The sequence below is a fragment of the Bombina bombina genome, chromosome 7 (assembly GCF_027579735.1).
Source record: "Bombina bombina isolate aBomBom1 chromosome 7, aBomBom1.pri, whole genome shotgun sequence".
Lineage (NCBI taxonomy): Eukaryota > Metazoa > Chordata > Amphibia > Anura > Bombinatoridae > Bombina > Bombina bombina.
The window spans coordinates 424,688,043-424,701,223 of NC_069505.1; the positions used below are offsets into that span (position 1 = coordinate 424,688,043).

Sequence of the window (13,181 nt, forward strand, 5' to 3'; positions counted from 1 at the left end):
AAGTATATTAATATAACCGTGTTTGTTATGCAAAATAGGGGAATGGGTGATAAAGGGATTATCTATCTTTTTAAACAATAACAATTCTGGAGTACATTGTCCCTTTAACAGGACACGGTAGTGCTATTTGTAAAGCAAGGTAGTCACTTTCATATACTAATAAAAGCAAGTCTATCAAAATAACTAAAATAAGGGGGCAGTCTGCAGAGGGTTAGATACAAGGTAATCACAGAGGTAAAAAGTATATTAATATAACTGAGATAAGGGGCAGTCTGCAGAGGCTTAGATACAGGGTAATCACAGAGGTAAAAAGTATATTAATATAACTGAGATAAGGGGCAGTCTGCAGAGGCTTAGATACAGGGTAATCACAGAGGTAAAAAGTATATTAATATAACTGAGATAAGGGGCAGTCTGCAGAGGCTTAGATACAAGGTAATCACAAAGGTATACAGTATATTAATATAACTGAGATAAGGGGCAGTCTGCAGAGGCTTATATATAAGGTAATAACAGAGGTATAAAGTATATTAATATAACTGAGATAAGGAGCAGTCTGCAAAGGGTTAGATACAAGGTAATCACAGAGGTAAAAAGTATATTAATATAACTGAGATAAGCAGCAGTCTGCAGAGGCTTAGATACAAGGTAATCACAGAGGTAGAAAATATATTAATATAACTGAGATAAGGAGCAGTCTGCAGAGGCTTAGATACAAGGTAATCACAGAGGTAAAAAGTATATTAATATAACCGTGTTTGTTATGCAAAACAGGGGAATGGGTGATAAAGGGATTATCTATCTTTTTAAACAATAACCATTCTGGAGTACATTGTCCCTTTAACAGGACACGGTAGTGCTATTTGTAAAGCAAGGTAGTCACTTTCATATACTATTAAAAGCATGTATACAATATGTTTCTGTCTGCAAAAATGCTTCTTGTAAATGTTAGCACTGATAGATAAATACTTAATGATATTCGTGTGTAACTGCGAATATGGCGGCAAGAAATGCTGGTTATGTTGTTGAACACATGCTAATGTTTATATGGTAAATAGTCATCCGTTTGTAAAGTAGCGCTGTTCACTGTGCTAACTTGCAACAGAAGCATTTTTTTGCAAACAGAGCTACATTTATATATTCACACATGCAAACTTATACACATATACACTCACTTATACACACACTCCCCTATACATACACATATATACACACACACTCAGCTATACATACACATATATACACACACACACACTCACCTATACATACACATATATACACACACACACTCACCTATACATACACATATATACACACTCACCTATACATACACATATATATACACACACACACACTCACCTATACATACACATATATACACACACTCAGCTATACATACACATATACACACACACACTCAGCTATATATACACATATACACACACACACCTATACATACAAATATATACTCACACACACTCACCTATACATACACATATATTCTCACATACACACACACTCACCTATACATACACATATATACTCACATACACACACACTCACCTATACATACACATATATACTCACATACACACACACTCACCCATACATACACATATATACTCACATACACACACACTCACCTATACATACACATATATACTCACACATACTCACCTATACATACACATATATACTCACACACACTCACCTATACATACACATATATACTCACACACACACTCACCTATACATACACAGACATACTCACACACTCACCTATACATACACATATATACTCACACACACACTCATGTACACCTATACACATATACTCACACACACATGTACACCTATACAGATATACTCACATACACACACACATGTACACCTATACACATATACGCACATACACACACATGTACACCTATACACATATACGCACACACACACACATGTACACCTATACAGAAACTCACATACACACATGTACAGCTACACACATATACACACATACACACACATGTACACCTATACAGATATACTCACATACACACACGTACACCTACACACATATATGCACATACACACACATGTACACCTATACACATATACTCACATACACACACACATATACACTTATACATATATACTCACATAGGTACCTATACATACACATATATACTCACATACACACACATGTACACCTATACACATATACTCACATACACACACACATGTACACTAATACATATATACTCACATAGGCACCTATACATACACATATATACTCACATACACACACATGTACACCTATACACATATACTCACATACACACACACACATGTACACTAATACATATATACTCACATAGGCACCTATACATACACATATATACTCAAATACACACACATGTACACTTTTACACATGTACTCACAAACACACAAAGATACTCGCATACACACATAGATACTCACATACACACATGCACATCTATACACACACACACATATATGTATATATATATATATATATATATATATATATATATATATATATATATATATATATACATACCCACCACATATACTGTTTAGCTTTTTTATTTTTTATTAAATTCTACAAACTTTCCTGTCTTTGACCTCATTTTTTGTAGCATCTTGTGAATTCCCCTACATAGACCCCTCTCACAGCCTTGGGAGCGTCAAATCAAAATGACACGTATTGTCAGGTTACACTCTGCATCATATAACACTGCAAAAATAATCTAAAACTATACAAATATGTCAGATGTTAAACAACACAATGTACAGGGTGACTAGAATAGAGTACAATACTCCCCTCTCAAATGACCGCTGCTCTCTAACAGTCTCTCCCAACCGGACTGTGAGTAGAAAGTGAATCGAATATATAGAGGCGCTGATCTTGAATCTCGTGTATATGGACGTACACACTGAAGAAAGAAAAACTTGGCTTGTGATTTGCAGAAGTTAACAACAAATTAATGTGCAGTATACTCACTCCGAAAAATTCAGAGTTCAGCTTCTTCGAAAGGTTTTTCTGTCTCAACTTTCCCAATTTCCACACTGTGTTTGTGTCTGTGGATAATGAAAATTGCACTGCAGGTAATTGAATCTTTTGCTTGATAAAAAGTGCAATATACTCACTCCGATAAATTTCGGAATCCGGCTCCTCAGAACGTATTGTGTAGTTTGAAATTACTTCCAAAAAGGCAGCAAAAATACTTGTTGTGGTAAAAAACAAATATTTATTAAAACATAATGAAATGCTCTTATTTATCTTGGCTCTACGCGTTTCAACGACAGTGTCGTCTTTTTCAAGAGCAGTACAATTGTTTTTACTGCTCTTGAAAAAGACGACACTGTCGTTGAAACGCGTAGAGCCAAGATAAATAAGAGCATTTCATTATGTTTTAATAAATATTTGTTTTTTACCACAACAAGTATTTTTGCTGCCTTTTTGGAAGTAATTTCAAACTACACAATACGTTCTGAGGAGCCGGATTCCGAAATTTATCGGAGTGAGTATATTGCACTTTTTATCAAGCAAAAGATTCAATTACCTGCAGTGCAATTTTCATTATCCACAGACACAAACACAGTGTGGAAATTGGGAAAGTTGAGACAGAAAAACCTTTCGAAGAAGCTGAACTCTGAATTTTTCGGAGTGAGTATACTGCACATTAATTTGTTGTTAACTTCTGCAAATCACAAGCCAAGTTTTTCTTTCTTCAGTGTGTACGTCCATATACACGAGATTCAAGATCAGCGCCTCTATATATTCGATTCACATCATATAACACTGACCTAACTGCAATCACATGATAAGATAATCCTGTATATAATTAGTGCATGCTGGACATATAATATGCTTATTTTATTTATACATGCATAGAGCTGTTGCTGAGGCACACACATATCACATGCATACCGAGATATGCATGAATACAGACACATAAACATATATGTACTGGCACATATAGCACATCTGATGCTACATATAATGTATCACTTATTGAAAAAGGGATATAAATTACTGTTAACTGCAAGATTTTCAGTGGTATTGCAATAATTTAACATACTATTTAAATGTGGAAACTTTCCTGGAGCATTAACACCTTGTTTGCTGACCAGATCTTTCCCACCACATTTATAGACTGTCATTTTGTTAGCAAACTGTTCCATTGTTTTGTAGTATATTATCAGCTGTGCTGATGCAAATTAGATATAAATATGTGGCAGAGTTAGACTTGTGAAGATTAATACCACAAAACCAATAGTGCACGAGTTGTACAAGCTTCATTTACATATCTTAAAGGAACAGTCTAGTGCAAAAAAAAAACACCCTGAATTTCTCTAGTAAAGTGTGTGCAAGAACATTACCAGTTTTGCTAACAAAAGGGCAGTTTTAAATATTTATGTAACATTTATTTAAGGCTAAATTTTAAAGCATTTTCTTGAAGCTTAACAAACTCCCTTTTGACATCAGACAATGATACGTATCGTTGTTGGATATTATATTATGTGGCACTGGAGGGGTTAATCCTTCGCCCTCTCCGGCACAGCAGGCTGCTTTTGTTCTCATTACCGAGAGATTTCTTTGTGCTCCTCGCATGCTGAAACGCGTGGGCACCTGGCAGACATAAGCACCAGTAACAAGTCTGAGACACAAGAGGGGGGGGCTGAAAGCATATAGTGTGCGTACCTGTAGGGGTAGGTGCGTAATCAAAGGGTGCTGGAAGATCACATTACCCCCATTTGTATAAGTAAAGTGCACATAGATTTCACCCTGAAGACCGTTCAAGTCTGCCCATATTTGCTTCCAAAGTCTTAAAGGGACAGTAAATTGCAAAATTTGTCTGCAGTATTCCAAAAGATTACCATAGCAGCAGCGTTTAAACATTATTAAAACAGCTTAACACCTTGCTTGCTGCAACTGTTTTCAATAGGCAAACTACACCAACAAGTTTCCTTATTTAGAGGAGTCAATCCAGGTTCTTACGACTATCATTGTGGTAACAAAATTTAAAAGATTAAAAGATAATAAACTGCAAATCAGGGACATATATTTGGCAGGCTTGGGCATGTGAAGCTGTCTTGTGTTCTTTCAGTTATCAGGACTGGAAAATCCAAAATTTTCAGGCTTAAAGGGAAATTAAACACTAAATAAAAGCAAGATAGAATGATGCATTAAAAGAAAAGATTAGTCTGAGAATAACCTGTAGATGTATGTTTAAAGTTTCATTAGCTGTTTAAATACTGACAAAATAAGTGTAAAGTTTTAGTGTCTATATAAAACAATGGGAGCTGCCATGTTGTAACTTAGGTTACCTTCTCTGTTGTGGCCAATTACAGACAGTTATAAATAGGTCACTAGAGTGTGCAGCCAATGGCTGTGTGGAATATAACAGTGTTCTGCTCTTCCATTTCTACCCGGAGCTGAAAAGCTAACAATTTCAGAATAGAATTACAGGAAAAGGGGACAAAATAAAAAAGGAAAGTATATTGCAGAGTTTATATATATATATATATATATATATATATATATATATATATATACACAATTTATAATTTTATAGTGCCATCTCAAAGTGTTTAATGTCCCTTTAAATTACAGGAAAAGGGCAAAATAAATCAGTATATCGCAGAGAAGTTTTAACGTGTATAATAGTGCATTTTAAATTACTCCCTCACAGTATTACTATCTCAGGGTAGCCTTATGCATATCCCAGGCATTCCCTTAAATTAAGTGTCAATACCAGCTTTCCTGGGAGTCTGTTCTTTGACCAAACCACCCTTTCTGTAAATACACGCTTGTGCACATTACTCCTGAACCTTCTGCCCTTCAACATGAAACCACAATCCAGAAACTCATTTAATAAGGATGTAAATGTGTAAACAACAGCTTATATGAGGCTGCCATAGAATGTTGATACTGATTGATTTACCAAGGAGTTAACACTTGAAGCCTTATAGCACTTTTTTAACCTGATTGTGAGCACCTTAGCCTTTCAGTATTTGATAAGATAGCCTTGGGGTGTCTTCCTGTGCGTATGCGCATTTTGCACATCCTGCAGGGGTTAATGAAGCTCGCTCCTGCTTCTTGAGTCAGTGACCTTGCCAGATTTATCTCAGCTTCTGGTTCACAGAATCAGGTAGGTCATGAAGCTTTGCAGGGGTCTGCGCACAGAAGAACCACACACGAAAATGTAGGAAAATATGAGGTTTGGTGAGAAACACATGATCTGAAGGGACAGAGCGCCCCCTGGTGTCTGTGGCTGGGACAGCAGTACCTGTGTTGTACAATGTCCAGTCTATATTTGTGATTGCTGTGACACAGACCAGAGTGACCGTATTACTGCAACGTACAGGGGCAACCTGAGCAAACATGCTCATCTGCCAGCCAAGGGGTTAATGAACTGTCTGCTATGTACAACAGAGGAATTATATGCATTAGAAATACCCAGGATGTGTCTTTCATGATTCAAACAGAAAATACCATTTTAAAAAAAGTTTTCAATTGACCTATTATCAAATTTACTTCATTCTCATGATATTCTTTGTTGAAGAGATATCTAGATAGGTAGCATCATCATGCACATTTCTGCAAAAGTACAAGACAGGAAACACTGGTGCCATCTACTGTTCTTGTAAATGTATAACATAGTTCTAAAACTGCTGCTATATATTGTTCCAGTCAGGTAAATGCTAATACAACTTCCTACCTGCTTTTCAACAAAGGATACCAACAGAACTAAATAAATTGGATAGAACACTCTGGCCACTCTCTATACACATATTGCTGGGCCTATGGCTCCTATCTGCCGTCAATATCAATATCTATATATACTGCAGGACAGACACTCCTGGCCTCTCTATACACATATATACTGCAGGACAGACACTCCTGGCCTCTCTATACACATATATGCTGCAGGACAGACACTCCTGGTCTCTCTATACACATATATACTGCAGGACAGACACACTCCTGGCCTCTCTATACACACATATATTGCAGGACAGACACTCCTGGCCTCTCTATACATATATATACTGCAGGACAGACACTCCTGACCTCTCTATACACATAAATACTGCAGGACAGACACTCCTGGCCTCTCTATACACACATATACTGCAGGACAGACACACTCCTGGCCTCTCCATACACACATATACTGCAGGACAGACACACTCCTGGCCTCTCCATACACACATATACTGCAGAACAGACACACTCCTGGCCTCTCTATACACATATATACTGCAGAACAGACACACTCCTGGTCTCTCTATACACACATATACTGCAGAACAGACACACTCCTGGCCTTTCTATACACACATATATACTGCAGAACAGACACACTCCTGGCCTCTCTATGCACACATATACTGCAGAACAGACACACTCCTGGCCTCTCTATACACACATATACTGCAGGACAGACACACTCCTGGCCTATCTATACACACATATACTGCAGAACAGACACACTCCAGGCCTCTCTATATACACATATACTGCAGAACAGACACACTCCTGGCCTCTCTATACACATATATACTGCAGAACAGACACACTCCTGGCCTCTCTATATACACATATACTGCAGAACAGACACACTACTGGTCTCTCTATACCAGTGGCGTAGCGTGGGTTGTCACTGCCCAGGGCAAGGCAAGTATTGCGCCCCCCCAACCCCATTTTAGATATTACATTTGGGACAAACCAAGCACAGACCCAAGCCTGGTAGATCACATAAAGCAAGGGACACTGTCTCCTCTTCCACAAAATGCTCCCTTAACCATCTTTACTGGATAACTAACAGTTATTGCCGATGATACCCATATCCCCAAAATATGTCCCTAGTCATAAGCAGCTGCTAATCAGTAGAGCCTTACAAACAAAGCCATGAAAATAATATATTGGCAATACAAGAGGCAGTGGGTGAAGCCTGCAAGCATTATGTGCTATCCCCCTGTGATCAAACCCTGTCTGCAGCTCTCCAGAGCTGGGCAAATATATACAATATTAAATTTTAAGATTTATTCTCGTTTTACACATGGGGGAAAGCCCCCCTTAACCCCCATCTGGTGGTGACATGTCCTGATCTGTAAAACTTCATGGTACAAATACTGCAGACCACAGGGTGCACCCACCCCCACATTGCAGCCACCCATATTGTATATGTGGTGCAATAGGTTTTTGGTAAGTCGTTAAAAAGAGGAAAAGGGGACACACAGGTTGGCAGCTGTTACATAAGGTTGTCCCTGCTGGGCAGACTGTCTTTTAGGTGCCAATGACATATAAAAGTGGGGTATATATTCTACCTTAATAAATATAACATTTGTAAGTAATCAATATAAAAGGGGCATGGGACAGACAACCCAGCATTGCATACATATATGGGGGGAGGGTGTATGGTATTTAGGGGGGTGCTGTTAAATTTATTTACTAACACAAATTATAGTTATTTTTTTTTACTTTAAATGCAGTAAGGGTGGGTTTAATGTAAATAAAAAAGGCAATGAGCCCCCAAACCCTAAAAATCGGTAAAAGTCCACACCTCAGGAGTCCAGCAAGAAATAGATTCAAGATGGTGAATTCATAGGACTTCTTTGATAGGAGACAAACACAGTGAAATGCCTGGTGAGCAGCACAATCATGGTGCCAGACAGCACACAAATCCCTAAATCTACTTCTGCCCTAGGAAGATCATGGAGGGGAAAAATCAAATACAGGAAACAAGGTCTCATTTTTGTCAACTGTCACAAATATATTTTTTTTGTGCAAGGACAAGATGGCGTAAATTGTAATCAGAATCCGGTTAAACATGAAAGTATGGTCTCTGATCACCCCACCATCCCACTAACTAGGTAACTGGGGTTAACAGAAAGGCAGAGCCCAGCCATGCTGCCACCAGTGCCTCGGGTTTGAAAGAGATTTATTGCACTTTTTAAGGATTCCTCCCCCCACCTCTGCTTAGAGATCCTTAAAAAGTGTCCCAGGCAATGCGTGGCATTCTGGCTCTGGGTCCTTTGTTGGAAGGGAACTTAATTGTTGGGTAATAATAGAACCGTAATTAAGCTGCATTTTGCATGTTGCTAGTATCAGGCAAAAACAGGGCTATAAGTAAGTCTGGTCCTGACACCTTACCTTAGTCGCGGCATCACCACATTCCTGACTGGTCGCAGAACCGAGCTGGGGGCCTGTCAGAATTTTTAGCCTCCCTTCTTCCCTTTGCTAAGTTGAGGCTGGAAGCGCCCCTCAGAATTATGCGCCCGGGGCAACCGCCCCTGTTGCCCCCCCCCCACGCTACGCCACTGCTCTATACACACATATACTGCAGAACAGACACACTCCTGGCCTCTCTATACACACAAATATATTGCAGAACAGACACACTCCTGGCCTCTCTCTATACACATATATACTGCAGAATAGACTCACTCCTGGCCTCTCTATAAACACATATACTGCAGAACAGACTCACTCCTGGCCTCTCTATACACACATATACTGCAAAACAGACACACTCCTGGCTTCTCTCTATACACACAAATATATTGCAGAACAGACACACTCCTGGCCTCTCTATACACACATATACTGCAGAACAGACACTCTCCTGGTCTCTCTATACACATATATACTGCAGAACAGACACACTTCTGGCCTCTCTATACACATAAATATACTGCAGAACAGACACACTTCTGGCCTCTCTATACACACATATACTGCAGAACAGACACACTCCTAGCCTCTCTATACACATAAATATACTGCAGAACAGACACACTCCTAGACTCTCTATACACATAAATATACTGCAGAACAGACGCACTCCTAGCCTCTCTATACACATAAATATACTGCAGAACAGACACACTCCTGGCTTCTCCCTATACACACAAATATACTGCAGAACAGACACACTCCTGGCCTCTCTATACACACATATACTGCAGGACAGACACACTCCTGGCCTCTCTATACACACATATACTGCAGAACAGACACACTACTGACCTCTCTATACACATATATACTGCAGAACAGACACACTCCTAGCCTCTCTATACACATAAATATACTGCAGGACAGACACACTCCTGGCTTCTCCCTATACACACAAATATACTGCAAAACAGACACACTTCTGGCCTCTCTATACACACATATACTGCAGGACAGACACACTCCTGGCCTCTCTATACACACATATACTGCAGAACAGACACACTCCTGGCCTCTCTATACACACATATACTGCAGAACAGACACACTCCTGGCTTCTCTATACACACATATACTGCAGTACAGTCACAGTTCTGGTCTCTCTATACACATATATACTGCAGAACAGACACACTCCTGGCTTCTCTATACACACATATACTGCAGAACAGACACACTCCTGGCCTCTCTATATACACATATACTGCAGAACAGACACTCTCCTGACCTCTCTATACACATATATACTGCAGAACAGACACACTCCTGGCCTCTCTATACACACATATACTGCAGAACAGACACACTCCTGGCCTCTCTATATACACATATACTGCAGAACAGACACACTCCTGGCCTTTCTATACACATATTTACTGCAGAACAGATACACTCCTGGCCTCTCTATACACACATATACTGCAGAACAGACACATTCCTGGACTCTCTATACACATATATACTGCAGAACAGACACACTCCTAGCCTCTCTATACACACATATACTGCAGAACAGACACACTCCTGGCCTCTCTATACACACATATACTGCAGAACAGACACACTCCTGGCCTTTCTATACACACATATATACTGCAGAACAGACACACTCCTGGCCTCTCTATGCACACATATACTGCAGAACAGACACACTCCTGGCCTCTCTATACACACATATACTGCAGGACAGACACACTCCTGGCCTATCTATACACACATATACTGCAGAACAGACACACTCCAGGCCTCTCTATATACACATATACTGCAGAACAGACACACTCCTGGCCTCTCTATACACATATATACTGCAGAACAGACACACTCCTGGCCTCTCTATATACACATATACTGCAGAACAGACACACTACTGGTCTCTCTATACCAGTGGCGTAGCGTGGGTTGTCACTGCCCAGGGCAAGGCAAGTATTGCGCCCCCCCAACCCCATTTTAGATATTACATTTGGGACAAACCAAGCACAGACCCAAGCCTGGTAGATCACATAAAGCAAGGGACACTGTCTCCTCTTCCACAAAATGCTCCCTTAACCATCTTTACTGGATAACTAACAGTTATTGCTGATGATACCCATATCCCCAAAATATGTCCCTAGTCATAAGCAGCTGCTAATCAGTAGAGCCTTACAAACAAAGCCATGAAAATAATATATTGGCAATACAAGAGGCAGTGGGTGAAGCCTGCAAGCATTATGTGCTATCCCCCTGTGATCAAACCCTGTCTGCAGCTCTCCAGAGCTGGGCAAATATATACAATATTAAATTTTAAGATTTATTCTCGTTTTACACATGGGGGAAAGCCCCCCTTAACCCCCATCTGGTGGTGACATGTCCTGATCTGTAAAACTTCATGGTACAAATACTGCAGACCACAGGGTGCACCCACCCCCACATTGCAGCCACCCATATTGTATATGTGGTGCAATAGGTTTTTGGTAAGTCGTTAAAAAGAGGAAAAGGGGACACACAGGTTGGCAGCTGTTACATAAGGTTGTCCCTGCTGGGCAGACTGTCTTTTAGGTGCCAATGACATATAAAAGTGGGGTATATATTCTACCTTAATAAATATAACATTTGTAAGTAATCAATATAAAAGGGGCATGGGACAGACAACCCAGCATTACATACATATATGGGGGGAGGGTGTATGGTATTTAGGGGGGTGCTGTTAAATTTATTTACTAACACAAATTATAGTTATTTTTTTTTACTTTAAATGCAGTAAGGGTGGGTTTAATGTAAATAAAAAAGGCAATGAGCCCCCAAACCCTAAAAATCGGTAAAAGTCCACACCTCAGGAGTCCAGCAAGAAATAGATTCAAGATGGTGAATTCATAGGACTTCTTTGATAGGAGACAAACACAGTGAAATGCCTGGTGAGCAGCACAATCATGGTGCCAGACAGCACACAAATCCCTAAATCTACTTCTGCCCTAGGAAGATCATGGAGGGGAAAAATCAAATACAGGAAACAAGGTCTCATTTTTGTCAACTGTCACAAATATATTTTTTTTGTGCAAGGACAAGATGGCGTAAATTGTAATCAGAATCCGGTTAAACATGAAAGTATGGTCTCTGATCACCCCACCATCCCACTAACTAGGTAACTGGGGTTAACAGAAAGGCAGAGCCCAGCCATGCTGCCACCAGTGCCTCGGGTTTGAAAGAGATTTATTGCACTTTTTAAGGATTCCTCCCCCCACCTCTGCTTAGAGATCCTTAAAAAGTGTCCCAGGCAATGCGTGGCATTCTGGCTCTGGGTCCTTTGTTGGAAGGGAACTTAATTGTTGGGTAATAATAGAACCGTAATTAAGCTGCATTTTGCATGTTGCTAGTATCAGGCAAAAACAGGGCTATAAGTAAGTCTGGTCCTGACACCTTACCTTAGTCGCGGCATCACCACATTCCTGACTGGTCGCAGAACCGAGCTGGGGGCCTGTCAGAATTTTTAGCCTCCCTTCTTCCCTTTGCTAAGTTGAGGCTGGAGGCGCCCCTCAGAATTATGCGCCCGGGGCAACCGCCCCTGTTGCCCCCCCCCCACGCTACGCCACTGCTCTATACACACATATACTGCAGAACAGACACACTCCTGGCCTCTCTATACACACAAATATATTGCAGAACAGACACACTCCTGGCCTCTCTCTATACACATATATACTGCAGAATAGACTCACTCCTGGCCTCTCTATAAACACATATACTGCAGAACAGACTCACTCCTGGCCTCTCTATACACACATATACTGCAAAACAGACACACTCCTGGCTTCTCTCTATACACACAAATATATTGCAGAACAGACACACTCCTGGCCTCTCTATACACACATATACTGCAGAACAGACACTCTCCTGGTCTCTCTATACACATATATACTGCAGAACAGACAC

General features: G+C 40.0%; 1 protein-coding gene across 1 annotated transcript in view; it reads left to right on the top strand.

The window, feature by feature from the left end:
* GRAP2 (GRB2 related adaptor protein 2) overlaps positions 1-13,181 on the top strand; it is a 149,140-nt gene that overhangs the window by 57,355 nt on the left and 78,604 nt on the right. The window lies entirely within an intron of this gene.